Source organism: Eptesicus fuscus, chromosome 1, assembly GCF_027574615.1.
Source record: "Eptesicus fuscus isolate TK198812 chromosome 1, DD_ASM_mEF_20220401, whole genome shotgun sequence".
Taxonomy (NCBI): domain Eukaryota; kingdom Metazoa; phylum Chordata; class Mammalia; order Chiroptera; family Vespertilionidae; genus Eptesicus; species Eptesicus fuscus.
In genome coordinates, this window is record NC_072473.1 from 27965742 (window position 1) to 27981103 (window position 15362).

At 40.0% G+C, this 15362-nt stretch overlaps 1 pseudogene; it reads right to left on the bottom strand.

The window, feature by feature from the left end:
* Positions 1-689: 689 nt before the first annotated feature.
* On the bottom strand, positions 690-1231 carry LOC103302855 (sterile alpha motif domain-containing protein 10-like; annotated as a pseudogene).
* Between the last annotated feature and the right edge of the window lie 14131 nt (positions 1232-15362).

Genomic DNA, 15362 nt, shown 5'->3' on the forward strand with positions numbered 1-15362 from the left:
TTAGACGAGTGGGTGGACTGACAGACCTCTATCCCTGGGACAGGACAGGATACCCAGAGGATGTGTGACTCAGCCGGAAATGGCAGATGGACATTAACATGAGTGAAAGGAATCTATAATAATAAAAGCATAATATGCTACTTAGACCAGACATCCTTCCAGAAGACCTTCCAGATGAAGCCGGGGCTGGAGGGAAGCCTGAGTCCCAGGTGCCTGCTGGTGGCTGGAGGGTAGCCCAGGTCCTGAGTGCCAGAGAGAAGCCCAGGTCCTGGGTGCCAGAGGGTAGCCAATGCCAGAAGCCGGGCAAAGGAAGGCCTACTCACAAATTTCATGCATCAGGCCTCTAGTATAAATATACATTTCCTGGGAGTCTGAAGGCACATCCAAACCCCACTCTGGCTCTAGGTGGCTTTCCAAATGCCACCAGCAGCACCAGTGAGTGGGATTGGGTTCAGGTCCTGGAAGGAGGGATCACTCTCAAGCAGCCCCCATCCGTCCAATCCCAGGCATAGCCCAGAGTGCACAGAGATGGCTGGAGATGAAAATCTGACCCCACTTGCTCACTGGGCTGGGCTTAGTCCCTGGAGACTCCTGCAGGGTCCAAGAGGGGCTGATGGCTAACTCTGCCTTGTCTTTGCTGTGGTCTCTGGCCATGGTGTTAGGTCTGAGGCTCAAGCCTCAGGGAGCAACTAGGACATGTTTTCAAAGGAAACTGGGTGCCCCAGTACTTCCTGCACCAGCCCCATCCATTGAAGCTTCTCCATGTTCAGCCTCAGCAGTGCCTAAACCAGTGATGGTGTGCTGGGAGAAGGCCTAAATATAGATGAGGTAGTTGTGGGGACAGTGCTTCTTGAGCCACTTGCAGACATCCTGCTGAATCCACAGGACCATAGGCCTCATCAGGCAACTCAGTGAGGGACTCATGTGGTACAGGCCACAGAGGTCAGAGTACAGTTGGCCCAGGGGAACCTCTTTATCAGGCTGCTGCAGGAGATTGACTGGCTGGCTGCCAGCTGCCCTCTGGCTGAGTGAGTTATGCCACGTAAGGCTGGTGCTTGGTGTCCTAATCAGGTAGCAGGGGATGCACTCAGCTGACACTGTGCTCCAGGAGAGTCCAGTAGAAGCTGAAGTAGGCAGTGCTGTTCCACATCCTGGCACTTCCTGAAGCCATTGGGCACAGCCCAAGTGCAGCCTGTGGGAGGCTCAGCTTGGTCCTCAGCTCCGTGAACATGGGACACATGGTCCCGGGCCCTTACACAGGCCCCTTGCCTGACACAGGGCAGCCCATGTGACTGGAAAGGAACATCTGCCATGCCCATGCCTTAGCTGGCCCAGCCACGAACAAGCCTGTGCAGCTAGGCACCTGCCGCTGAACCCTAAGTTCTGTGTGTACTCCCTCTTCCTCTTACAAGGCTGCCAATAATGTCAGACTAGGACCTCACCTTTATGACCTCATGTAACTTTACCTACTAAAAGCCTTATCTTCAGATGCAGTCACAATGGTGGTTAGGGCTTCATCACATAGATTTTGAGGGGACACAATTCATTTCATAGCAACATTGGACAGTAATATACTTGTGATAATATTGAAGAATCCATATGACATAAAATAGGTAACTTATTTTGAGCTAAGATATCCTTTAAATATGATCAAAATGGCATTGTAACTGGACAAACAATGGGTCTGTGCTGCCTGTACTACTTGAGCCAATTAGCAGAGACAGGGATGAATCATATATGAGTGTTCATTCCAATATTGCCAGCAACATGGGAGAGCGGCAGGTCATCCACAAAATTCTGCTCTGCACCCCACCATAAGCCAGCTGCTTATATTGGGTAGAAGAATAAAGATTACATGGGGAGTAGCCAAAGGGTATGCCAAATGGACAGTTAACAGGTAAGCAGAAGGCTGGGGATCTCCAAAGCGCTGAGTGATATGCAAGGGATGGGGTCTTCAAAGGACTGGCGATTCTGCAACAAAGTTAATATTTCAACGATAATGGCAGCTCCAAATGAGTAGGATGGGCTGCATTTCCAGGTGAGCTCTCAGGTCCTGTGTGTGTGTGTGTGTGTGTGTGTGTGTGTGTGTGTGTGTGTGTGTGTGTGTAACTGCCAGCCAGGTTAGAATGTGCCTTCATCATCAGAACAAAACAATCACGGTTAATAAAGCATGATTAATATTTCTTACAATTTTAGCTGGTTCCCCAAATTCTATTTCTGCCCCTATCAGCATCACCTATACTAGCAAATTTTTATTTTTCTCTAGGTCAAAGTGCCTCAGTGGAATGAGTGTGAGTGAGGTAAGGATTGCTAATTTCTTCTTGCAGGCACACTATTACATGTTCATGGAGCTCTAAGTACTCTACAGAAGCACGAACCATCTTTCTTTCCTCCATTACTTGGTGAATATTGAGATCCAATTCTTATCAAATGGGAGAATTGAATTTTTCTTTATACATTTATGACACCCAGCAGCCTGACTGATTTTACACAGTAATTCAGAATATACATTACTTTTTAAAGGTGAGGCAGTGCATGTCATTTCAATGGAATCTGCTGAAAAATATGACACAAATGTTGGAATTCAGTAAATCTGTGAAAGTTAAGAGGTAACCAGGTATTCAAAGTACAAATTCATACTTTGAAGGGGACCTCTACTTTCAGTTCCAACATGTAAATAACTTTACATCATTATTCCTGTCTTTAAATCTACAACAACAACTAAATAAATTGAGAATGAATGAGATTTCTTGAACTCATCACAGAATTAAGGTCACAGAGCAAACTATTGCCACACTGAAATCTGGAGAAGTGCTAATATAGAGAACAACAATTGAAATTTGCTTTCCTGGAGCAAAAGACACTGGAGTCACCAACTTGTACACAAACTTAAATTATAATTTTTAAAAATTGCTGGAGGCTGAGTGTAGACTAGTGTGAGAGTGAGAAACACCTGGGAACCACAGTCTTAGCCCATACCTCCTACCCCATTTTCCTGGGTCTTACCTACAGGAATCCCACCAAGTTCTCACAGTGAAGAATAAAGAAAGATCTTTTAATGACTCTGGCAAGGGGAGGAGAAAGTAACCATTGTAAAATATTCCCAGAGCATTCCTTATAACAAATGACTACCCCTCAGGGAAAAAGACTTGACCAGAGCCTTATCCCACCTGGGGGAAGGGTATTCTTATTTGTTATTAGTCTTTTGAAGCTTTCTATTCATTCTTTATTTAGATATGATAGGTTGCATTTTTTTTCTAGAAAATTATTTCTTCTAGATTTTATAATTTTTGGCATATTATTATTTACAATATTCCCTTATGATAATTTCTATTACTGAAGCATATTGTAATGATTCCTTTTTCATTTCTGATTTTTGTAATTTGAGTTTTCTCTCTTTTTTCTTGTCTAGCTAAGGGCTTGTTAATTTTATTTATTTTTTTACAAAACTCTAAATTTTGTTGATTTTTGTGTTATTTTTCTATTCCCTGTTTGACTTGCTGCTCTATTCTTTATTATTTCTTTCCTTCTGCAACGTGTGACAGAAGCTCTTTCTCTGGTAAGCGTGCAGCAGTGGCTAATTCTCAGAGAGGGTGGCACTCAAAAGCGGCTCTGGCTCTGCAGCAGAGAAGGAATTGGCTGGCATCATTGCACTGCTCTGGCTATAACTCCAGGGCGAGGAGTACAATAGCAGTCCTGACCCCTGGCAGGTTGCAGCGCACAGCAGTAGTTCCTTGTCTGGTGCTAATGCTTGCAGCAGTAACCCTTCTCTAGAGGACATAGTGGTGGTGGCTCCCTCTCTGAGTGGAGCACAGTGGTGGTTCTTTCAGGGGCTGGAGAGTCATGGCAATGGAATCCAACATCCTCTGTCTTCTGGTATCAGCATCAATGAAGACTGCAGAGGTTGGTAAAACTGCAGGTGTCTGCAGTGATGACAAGGGTCCTCTCACTCTCTTTTTTCACGTGGGACATGCTTGCAGCTGAAGTATTCCTCTTGATGCTGAGTTCTTCCTGGAACAAAGGATGAGTTGCTGGAGGCTAAAGCAAACAGCAGTTAGCATATTAATGCAAAAAGAAACATTGGATATGCCATTGGACTCTGATATTCAGTAGGGCTGAAAATCAGCATAATATTGCCCTGCTGTGGGCTCAATGGCTCAAGGCAATTTCCTAAACTGATAATCATTATACTATTTACCAAACTTTACCTTTGATCTGCTTGTATGCATTGCTAAGGACAAATGTGTATCCAAGTGAATAAAAAGCAAATAGGACCCAGAAGTCCATGTGTCTCTTCAAGAAAGAGGCTCCACCTGGCCCCCAATGCCTTCTAAATTCATATTTCTTGTATAGCATTTTCATTTGTGCGTTGGCCCCTCCTTCAGATCCTGAACCCCGCCGTGCAGGTGGTGGCAATGAGTTAATGCATGAAAAATGCTTCCTGCACCTGTCTATGAGGTAACTTGGCTTAACTATATCTCAAAGTTTATTTTCCCCTAGGTGTGTAGGCTCTGAGTTATTTTTTCCTTTGTTTTTATTTTTCAGTCTGGCTACCTAGAGTTCCCTTGTGTTGTTATAAAGCACTTATTGGTAAAAGGTTATATAAAGCCCTCTTAGCCAGTTAGATATTTTACTCCTTACCATGGGATGTTGTATGGTTTTGAGGCTGCTTTTTTCCCTACTTTCAGCTAGGCACTAGTAGCTTCAATGTTCCCTCTTTGATAACTCTAGATAGAGTTTAGCCTTAGGCATATGCACAGTGTTTCAGACTGCCATGGATGACTGTGATATTATTTATAACCATTTCCTCTTAGGAGTCATGCCTTAGTTAGAGTAGCTCACTGAAAAGTCAGTGTTTTTGCAGAGGTTTTGTTTAAGCCCCTTATGCCAGCAAGGTTTGTGCCCTGTATTAGTGGGTCTGGTGTGACTCTGCCTCATGTCTTTCTCTGATTGCTTTTGAATGGGGATAGCATAATCCATATGCATAGCCTTCACAAACCTTAGGGCTGATTGTGACTCTAGGAGGGTTCTTCATGGATCCTCATGGATCATTCCCTGGCCCTCACTATTAAACTTCTGGATTTTCTGCCCATTTGCTTATATCAGAACTACCACCTCCAGTCCACCAAGGTCTCCATTTTTTCTCTTTTTTAAAATATATATTTTATTGATTTAAGAGAGGAAGGGAGAGGAAGAGAGAAATAGTAAAAGCAATCATGAGAGAGAATCATTGATTTGCTGCCTCCTGCACACCCACCAACTGGGGATCAAGCCTGCAACCTGGGCATGTGTCCTGACTGGGAATTGAACTGGTTGACAATTAACCACTGAGCTATGTTGGCTGGGCTCCATTTTGTTCAATAACACATTTATACATGAATTCTCCACTCACTATCTATACTATTAAAAGAGTAATATGCTAATTATACTGAGAGACCGGACATCTTCCTACCATCTGACTTCCTTCTGGACAAAGCCACAGTGGTGGGGGCTGAGGCAGAGACGGTTAGAGTCAATCAGGCCTGCAGGGGAGGGCAGTTAGGGGCCATGAGGCCAGCATGGGAGGGCAGTTGGGGGCCATGAGGCCGGCAGGGGAGGACAGTTGAGGGCCATGCGGCCAGCTGGGGGAGCAATCGGGGGCCATGATGCCAGCAGGGGAGGGCAGTTGGGGGCCATAGGCCAGCAGGGGAGCGGTTAGACAGCGATCAAGCCAGTAGGCAGGCAAGTGGTTAGGAGCCAGCAGTCCCGGATTGTGAGAGGGTGCAGGCCAGGCTGAGGGATGTCCCCACACACACACACCGTGCACGGATTTTGTGCACCGGGCCTCTAGTTCCAAATAATGATCATCCATCCCCTCAGGCCGAGCTGAGGAGTTCTGGGCCCATCAAGCTTGCCTTTACTCTGGGAAGAATCCCTGTGCCACTATACTATAGCTGATGGTGGGGACCCACTTTCCCATAGTAACAACTTCATTCTAGGAATGGGTACTGAGGGACTGAATTATTAGCCCTACTCTTCTCAGCTTGCCCTCAGACATGAACCCTATGCTCTACTAGTGAACTGGGGCTGAGACAGTTGGGGCGAGTATTCTTGGCCTGTAGTACCTGATGGAGAGCTTTTACCCTATGAGTGGAGACTGGATGTGCGAAAGACCAGTTCTCTTTTCTGCTCACTCAGAATAGAGATTCTGAACTTTGGAAATGAGAAGAGTGTGAAAAATCTGCAACCTACTCCTTCTGTGATGAAAATATAACCCCACCCTGAAAGCCATGCCTGGGTTAAAACTGGAAATGGGTAGTTAATGGACCAGGTTGCAGCTCAAATGCCACAGACTCTAACTGTTAGTAACATGATTCAGTATATTTTCTTTAATAAATGTTTCTCCTATGCTGTATGGTTAAGTTGTTTTGCTAATCCGGGGGGCGGGGGGGGAGGTTCCCAGGCTCCTTACTCCATTATTCCAGAAATTCCACCTACAGTAATTTCTTCATATTCTTTGTACTCAAGGTTATTAGCCCAGTATCTTTCTGTTCCTTGTTTCATGTTCATTGTCTTCCTCCTTGTTGATGCTAAAAGAATAAATGAATGACACTCCCAGGAGATTGGTAGGCAAGCTCTTTGGTAAGGTGCAACTGTGTGCTGCACAGCTATCTGTCCGCTCCCTGCTCTGACTCTGTGTTGGGAAGAGGGGGCAATCACTCTTCCCTACATCAATGGGAGCGCTGTTCTTCCCAATATGTAGAGCAAGCATGTCAAAATCGAGGCCCATGGGCCGCATGCGGCCCACAATGAATATTTTTGTGGCCCAGCCAATATAACAGTATGTAAGAAACGTTTTAATAAAAATTTCATAACTCTATTTTTACAATATATTGTTATACACAATTATTAATAATGAACTACAACATTCACTGATGACTGATTACTATAATTGTGTTGCATTCATTTCCCTTACGCACCTTATGCGCAGGTGCACCATTTCTCTCCACTAATACTATCAGCAAATATTTTAGCAGCCGATTGCCAAGTCATTAGTCTTGTATTGACTTGTTTGGTGTGCAAAACAGGAAATATGTCGCTTTTGGAGAACAAGAAAAATAAGTTTATCTGCGTTATGCTTATTAATTGGTGCAGTTATTCAGTGCCTGATAAGTTAATGTTCAAGAAAAAATATTATTTTTTATTAAACTGTTCTATTATTTTATGTTAATGATGACTCATTTATTTCAGCCCTTTGTATTCAGCATGTCTCTATTGAAATAAACCTACTTTTTTATATTTTATTGACTTTTTACAGAGAGGAAGGGAGAGGGATAGAGAGTTAGAAACATCGATCAGCTGCCTCCTGCACACCCCCTACTGGGGATGTGCCCACAACTAAGGTACATGCCCTTGACCGGAATCGAACCTGAGACCTTTCAGTCCGCAGGCTGACACTCTATCCACTGAGCCAAACTGGTTAGGGCTAAACCTACATTTTGATGAAAATTGAAGCTTTTGTGTTTTTTTTTGTGGCTCACATAAATTTAAACCTTGTTTATTTGGCCCCTGTTAGCCTTTGAGTTTGACATGTAGAGGGAGGCTTAATGCAATGTTGTATGTCCAGTGTCTGGGGATTTTAACGATTGCCTATAAATTTCATCCAAAAATCCATAGGCAGATGGAATCTTTATCTACCATGCTACCTCAGAGTTGTAAAATAACTATGAAGATTTATTGTGGCACTAGACCATACATCTAGTAAGTTAATACCATTATTCCTTTCTGGTAAAGCAAAGATAAAAATCTAAATCAAATTATTTTTTTCATAAGAGCTCTAAGGTTTTTTAGAAGACTGTTATTCGTGTTCCCTAGAATTTTCTTTACACTTGACTAAAAATCAAAGACTACTATTACCATACCTTATGTCATTACTCTGAGTTACTTCCCTTGGGCTACACCTAGGATGAATTCAGAGAAGTGGTTTCTGAGCAGTACAATGGGACTCTCCCCTCTTCTGAACTGGACACTACTTTTTCCAGTGCCACCTAAAATGGAGGCAGATAGTCTGTGGCATTAAGCTTTGCCAGATGTTTGATAATTTATATTCTGAGAGTCATCACTGCCACAAGCACATTTGTAAATGGAAATGTATTTCTAAATAGCTGATCTGCAGTCCTAATAATTCACAGTTCTCATGTGCCCAGAAAACTCTCTATTTTCATCCAAAATCACTGCCAATCATGACAAGTGTCTTTCTGCCTGGTCTATTTTCTGGGTCTGAGAAAATACCTTTGCTTTCTCTTATATTAAACAGTGATTATTTCTTACCTTAAAACTTTAAAAACCTATTTTCCTTTACACATAGGATCTCAGTTGGATTCTATTTTTATATGAACCATTGTGTTTCTATTTATATCTGTTATCTTTTTAGTCCTCTAAAGTATGTCTGAAGGACATGTGCCCTTAGAAAAATAGACTTAATCGTTCTTGAAAACAAGAATTCCCTGAGTTCTATCCAAAGTGAAAACACAAACAGAAAACTTGTGATTTAACAAGGTTGTAAATAACAAAATGAAGATACTGCCCTAACCGGTTTGGCTCAATGGATAGAGCTCGGCCTGCGGACTGAAGGGTCCCAGGTTCGATTCCAGTCAAGGGCATGTACCTTGGTTGTGGGCACATCCCCTGTAGGGAGTGTGCAGGAGGCAGCTGATCAATATTTCTCTCTCATCGATGTTTCTAACTCTCTATACCGCTCCCTTCCTCTCTGTAAAAAATCAATAAAATATATATTTTTTAAAAGATACTAGGAAACTGAGTCAGGGTCGGGGGCAGTTTTTCTTGGAGTTGTATTCAAACTGCATAGACCTTGCAATATTGTTGCTAGGGAGCCTACATTTAAACTCAGTAGAGGAAATGATGGGAGTAGGAGAGGAGTGGGATGGCATCAGCAAACTGTTTATTTTCCAGTGTTTATTTGTCTCTCAAAGGATACATAACTCCAGCATTTAGTTATTTTTACTTTGTTGATCTGGAAAATACTATTTTTGATACCAATGTCAAAGCAATGTCAAAGAGAGCAGATGTTTATGTGCTCATAGTATTTTTTTTTTTCAGAAGCATGTATGGCCTTGATTATTTCATGCCTGGATAGAAATACTATTTATATGAAGATAGGATTAATAAATTATTAAACATATAAAAAGGATTCAGGAGACATGATTTTAACTCTGGTCTGCTACCAACATGCCATGGAAGAGTTTCAATGTCTGAATACCTCAGTGCCTTCAAATATAAGATAAGGTTTTTCTGATAGTCAAGTTTTCTGATTATAAGTGAAATATGAGCTAAATATACATTTATGACTATATAAAATTTATAATACTTCATACAGATTAATAATATAATGCAAGCAGTTAAAAATGAAAAAACATTTTCAAGCGGAATAAAACACAAATATAAATGCCATGTTTTTCATTTAAACTAATTGTAGGTAAAATGGTACTTTTTACTATCAACAAAATGAGCCTATATATTATGTTACTGTGTCCAATTTGTATCATCTACACACATTGTTATTTAAGCAATTTTATTTTGTATAATCTATTAAAGTATATGTATATTATAAATATAGCAAATATATAAAATATAAGTATAAAAACAATTAAAAGTAAACATTTGAAAAATATTTGGTTGGAAAAATTCATGTAAAATTTGATACTCCATATAGAAGCATGAAACAGACTGAGGAATTTCAGAAGGAAGGCGGGGAGTGGGGAGTAATTAACAGGGGAACTTACATGCATACATGCAGAGCCCATTTACACAGACAATAGAGTGGGGAAGGCCTGGGAAGGGTGGATACAGGGTGAAGGGGGTCATTGGAAAAAACAAACAAATAAACAAACAAACAGAGGGGACAATTGTTATACTTTCAACAATAAAGAAATTTTTTAAAATAACAAAATTCAATATTTCATTAACCCTTTGTTATGCCATAAGCATCTATAGACACTTTAAAATAATTTATCATGAGAATTTTCAACTGAAAATATTCAAGAACACCTGAATTGTGAGTAATATATTTATTTTTATAATAACTCATTGCAAATTGATTTTTTAAATTAAATTCAAAATATCGTGGTGTGTGGGAAAGTTTTCTGTTTTGGACGCGTAGCAGTTAACTGGTTAACATATAAGAATTCAAAATTTATTTTTGCCAAAATAATCATAACATATTGACAGTATTTGTGTATATAAATACAATCTTTGTGTAATTAAATACTATTTTATTCTTCACAAATAATAGTGTTACAGAAAACCGGAGAAGACCCAAGCAACGCTTAGAGAGATGGAGTTACATTTATTACACACGGGCTCAGAAGAAAATGTCTCTCAAATTCTGGACCCCAACATGAAGGAACTTTCCCTATTTATATATTTTTACCTTCTTTGTCTCCCAAATATGGGGTGTTTCCGGCCCCTTTTGCAAGTTCTTAAAGAGCCCGTATGTGCTGGGGCCTTGAGACCTCAACCAAAGGCCTGGCCTGGTGCCAGCACTGATAACTTCATCCAGGGAAGGTTTCATGGCCTCTCTGAAGTGGGAATAGTCTTATTTTCCTTATTATTTAAGCAAGCAAGCATTTACAGAAGCCAAAAAGCAGGGTTAAAATTTCAAACAGCAGTTTTTATATAAGTTGAATGCTTCAATAGTATACCTTGGACTTTGTTCAATCTGGGCATATTTGAAAGATAATAAATATTTCAAGATGTAAGTTTCTATAATACTAATATTTTATGGACTTAAATATATTTTCTAATGAAAACTACAATAACTTACATATTTTATCTCTCTTAACTATTGTTAATGTTGAAAAAAATTCAAACCTATAAATAATTTTTGTGAGTTTATTTGAGCCAAACTGTCAACAATTGCCAGAAAGCAGAATCTCAAGCTATTGAGATAGTGCTCTGGAGAATGTTGGGTTTTTTTGTTTTTTTTTTGTTGTTTTTTTTTTGCTTGTTTGTTTTTTTACCTTGCTTTATACATTACAATCAAAAGAGGAGATGTAAGTGGGTTTCATGAACTCCATTGGTGATAGATTAGGGAGGCAAGAAAAGGCAAAGGTGGGGGGAGTACCTGTGGGATTGGATAAAAAGTAAAATGATAGACACATTCTTCTTCCACATAGGTGGGTACAGGATAGTTAACAGTCAACAATTAACACAATAATAATGAGGGTATTTGTGGTCTATGCAGAGTGGTGCCTGTGCTTTGAGGGGTCCAGAAAAAGGAAAATTACTTGGACATTCCAATGATGTTATTGTAGATGCAGAAAGACAATAGGCTCAGTTAAGGTAAAGGTTGACCTTTGTCAGGGAAGATACCAGCATAGGACATGACTACCCACCATAACTGCTTTTAGTTAAAGTTTTAATTTGAGACCATCCCTTGTGGTTACTTCAGGTATTTGAGTTTGCAAAACTGCCATGCAGGCCTCCCCTGAGCTAGTCAGGTTAGCATGTGGCCCCTTTTTTGTGCACACTATAAATCTAACCATTCAGACTGGTGTGAAAATAAATTACTAAAAATACTGATGGAGGAGAAATATGTACTACTATTTGTAATACTTTAAACAATAAAAAAAATACTGATGGAGGGTATGCTTTATTTTATCTCACACTATTTTCTACTTCTTTTGCTCTAAAGCAGGATGGTGGTTGTTTTAGCACTGCCAAAAGAATTCCGAGTGTAGATATTATGTGATTAAAATAATATAATAAAATAGCTTAGGTCAGTGGTCGGCAAACTCATTAGTCAACAGAGCCAAATATCAACAGTACAACGACTAAAATTTCTTTTGAGAGCTGAAAACTGACTTCTGCGCATGGGCCACAAAGTTTCAATCGCACTGTACATGTGCGCCCACACGTGGTATTTTGTGGAAGAGCCACACTCAAGGGGCCAAAGAGCCGCATGTGGCTAGCGAGCCGCAGTTTGCCGACCACTGGCCTAGGTAAAGTGATAATAATATATTTAAATTTTTATGTAATTGTACTCAGTACGAAATATAGGATTCATTTTCTTTCAAGGCTATCAGTTCAATTTTTTTGGAGTTTCATTTCTCTATAGATCTCTACAAAATAATATATGCAAACTGTATTTTAAATAGCTTGAAAATTAAAAGTTCCATTTTATAATTTCTTCTGCTCAGTGATAAAGTAGTGCATCTTCTTTATCTTGCTAACATTCTTGAAAATGCCTGAATTTGCAAGTTGTGGAAGAGGGAATGAGTGAAGGGACGAGCAGGTCATGAAAAAGAAATGGGAGTACAATCAGCACCTGGAATGTGGAAGGATGATATTTAGGAAGAACTAAACAAATTTACCCTCTTCTAAATATTTCTTTCTGCCCTTGACTATCATGTATCCAAATAGCCATTGTGCATGGCTCAGCAGAAATGAAGAGAGGGAGACATAAAAAATAATCAAATTTTGGCTTTTAATTTCAAACATCTAGGATCAAAGGAATTCCTATAGGAATTTATGAGAAGTTATAATAAATAGAAAAACTAATCCCTGATTTGGAAAGATGAGCGATAGTGGAAGTGTGAAAAGTAAGGGCAGTCTTTGAGGACTTAGAATGTAAGATGAAAGGGAGTGACATTGCTACAGAATTTATCAGGCGACTGAAAAATACTACAGGAGTACTTGGAGACACAGGAAAAACCCATTTATTTTCAGATGTTTTGAATGTACTAGTACAGTGACTCAGGGGAGACTTTCTCTCCAAATCTTGTGCAAACCAATATGGAGGAAGATCTCCCTTTATACCCTTTTGGTTCCTTTGTCCCCCAAATATGGATGGGACTTCCGGACCTTTTGTGGGCTTTGCAAAAAGCCCCGTGTGTTGGGATGGGGGCCGTGAGACCACACCTAAAGGCCTGGCTTGGCGCCAGCACTGATAATAACCCCCTCCAGGGGTTGTGCATTGTTCATGGCTTATGGAATCTATAAAATGGGAGTACTTAGGTAAAAAGGTCTTGCAAGACCAGATAATTAAGGAAGGAGCAGTGACTAGACTATAGGCTAACAGGAATGTGCATTAGGTTACTGGCACAGATTCTGATTGTTAGGCCCCCCCAAAAAAATGTCTCATTTTCCCCATCATTATTAGCAAGATGGTCAAATAAGATATTCCTCTTTCATATCCCTCCCTCAACAACAATAATTTGGCATGCATCCTTGGAGAAATGTGACTTTGTGGGAGCTATGAGATTCAGATAGAGGGTTGTGAAACCTCACTGCAGTCCAAAAATGAGGAGAGCCATTTGAAAACAACAAGCCTGTTACCAGCCAGACGATAAAACCCTGGCTCTTGTCTTCTTGAAGGATAGATTTCAATCAAGAGACAAAGTGTAGCAAAAGTAAGTAAGAATTTATTGGCCACAGCAAAAATATACTTAGGACAGTGAAATAAGGAAGGGCATAAAAGAAGTAACAGGAGAGCCTAGACTGGGCCATACACACTTCTGAAGCAAAATACTATGGATCTATGGAGATCTATGGCCTGCTTTTGCTCACTGGGAAGTCAGAGAAAAGGGGGCCTTGGAGACAGGTTCAGGGGATTAGCCAGTGATGAGCTGCCACTGCCCATTGTTCCCCTGGTTGCAAATCTCATGGTGTCTCTTAAAGGAAAGAATGGGGAAGGGAATGGCCGAGGCATGCTCCTCTGGAGGAGAGTGCACTGGGTTCTTCACCCTGAGCGCATTTATCTCTCTCTTGCAGGTGGTAATCTTAGGGGAGCTCTAAGGGGAGTGTCTTAATAGAATATTCATCAGCTTCCTAGGTGTTCTCTTTCAGAGTCATAGTTTCCACTGATTAGTTAGTGCCAGGGCAGGGAGTCATTTGTCAATGCAGCTGGTCCTGAGGCAGCCATGGCTTCACTTGTCTGGTTTTGTTACTTTTCTGGGCCTGGAACTGAAATACAACTGAGGCTTAAATGTTATGTTTATGGAAGAAAAGGTCAGGGGGTTCAAACCACATGACCAGCAATATTCTAGGGGAGGAAAGGTCACCCTGGGGGTGAAGTTCTTATTTTCCTAGTTTTGGCCCTTGCTAAGCATCTGGGGCCTCCTGCCCTGGTGAATTTCTATACCTGGCCCATCATCCTTGCTCTGCTCATGTCTGTCTATCTGCCTATAACAGGCCCACACCCAGGCAGCTAACTCAGTGACCATGGTCCCAGCTATAGACCTAGAAGCAGATCCAAGAAATAGGAGGAATGCTGGACATTTCACATATACATGGAAATTAACAATGCACTCCTGAACAATGAATAAACCAAAATATAAATAAAAAAGAAAGTAAAAAATTATCTTGAAACAAATTTAAACACACCTACCAAAACCTATAGGATCCAGCAAAAGCAGTTTTAAGGAGGAGGACAAGGCAGAGGATTAAGATATGGATAGGTAGTCACAATCTAAGTTTGACAAATGCCTTACATTGATGAAACTCTAGAGGCTAAGCAGTTGAGGTTCTTGGCACTCTCAGGGCAAAACAAACATTGATGACTGTGGTGGAATAAATAAGTTAAGTAAGTTCATGGGCAAATATAGATATGGAGGGAGTAACAATTTCTTTAACACTTTCTAGAAGACTAGACAAATAGTAACTATATTTGTGCTAAAGTTGTATAGAATTTGGTGCACTCCATGTTGGCTTAGGCAGCTCTAAGTGAAACCTTTCATTCTACTTTTAATCAGGTTAAATTTAATAAACAACAAGAGGAAACTGAAATATGGAAGTAAATCATGTCTCACAGAAAACAGAAGTTTAAAACACTGAGTTAAGGATGGAAATAATCCAATACCAGCCTTCAGTTAACACATCTATTATGTATGAATCCAGGCCAAGTGAAATAATATTTATTTTCAAGCACTCATATAATATTAAAAAAATAAAATTACAAATAAAATTTCAAATTTCATAGAACTACCATTACAATGAGTCACAAAACAACATTTATAGCAAAATAAAATTGGAAAAATCAATGACAAAAAGGTAATATACATAAAAAACTAATCCAAATATCTCAAAAATTAGGTACACATTCTGAATAATTTGTTGGTAAAAGTGGAAATCACAAAAATTTTTAGAAGAAAATGAAAATGACTGTATTTCAAACCTGAGTTTTGCATCTAAAGTAATAATAAAAAGGAGATGTAAAGTAACTACATTTACTAGAAACCTAGAAGGCCTAAAAAATAATTTTTCAATTCAAGATGAAAAAATAAAAATAGAAGGCAATAATAATTAACATAATTCAAAATACCAAAAAAAAAACCCACAGAATTAAACAATACATAAAAATTTCT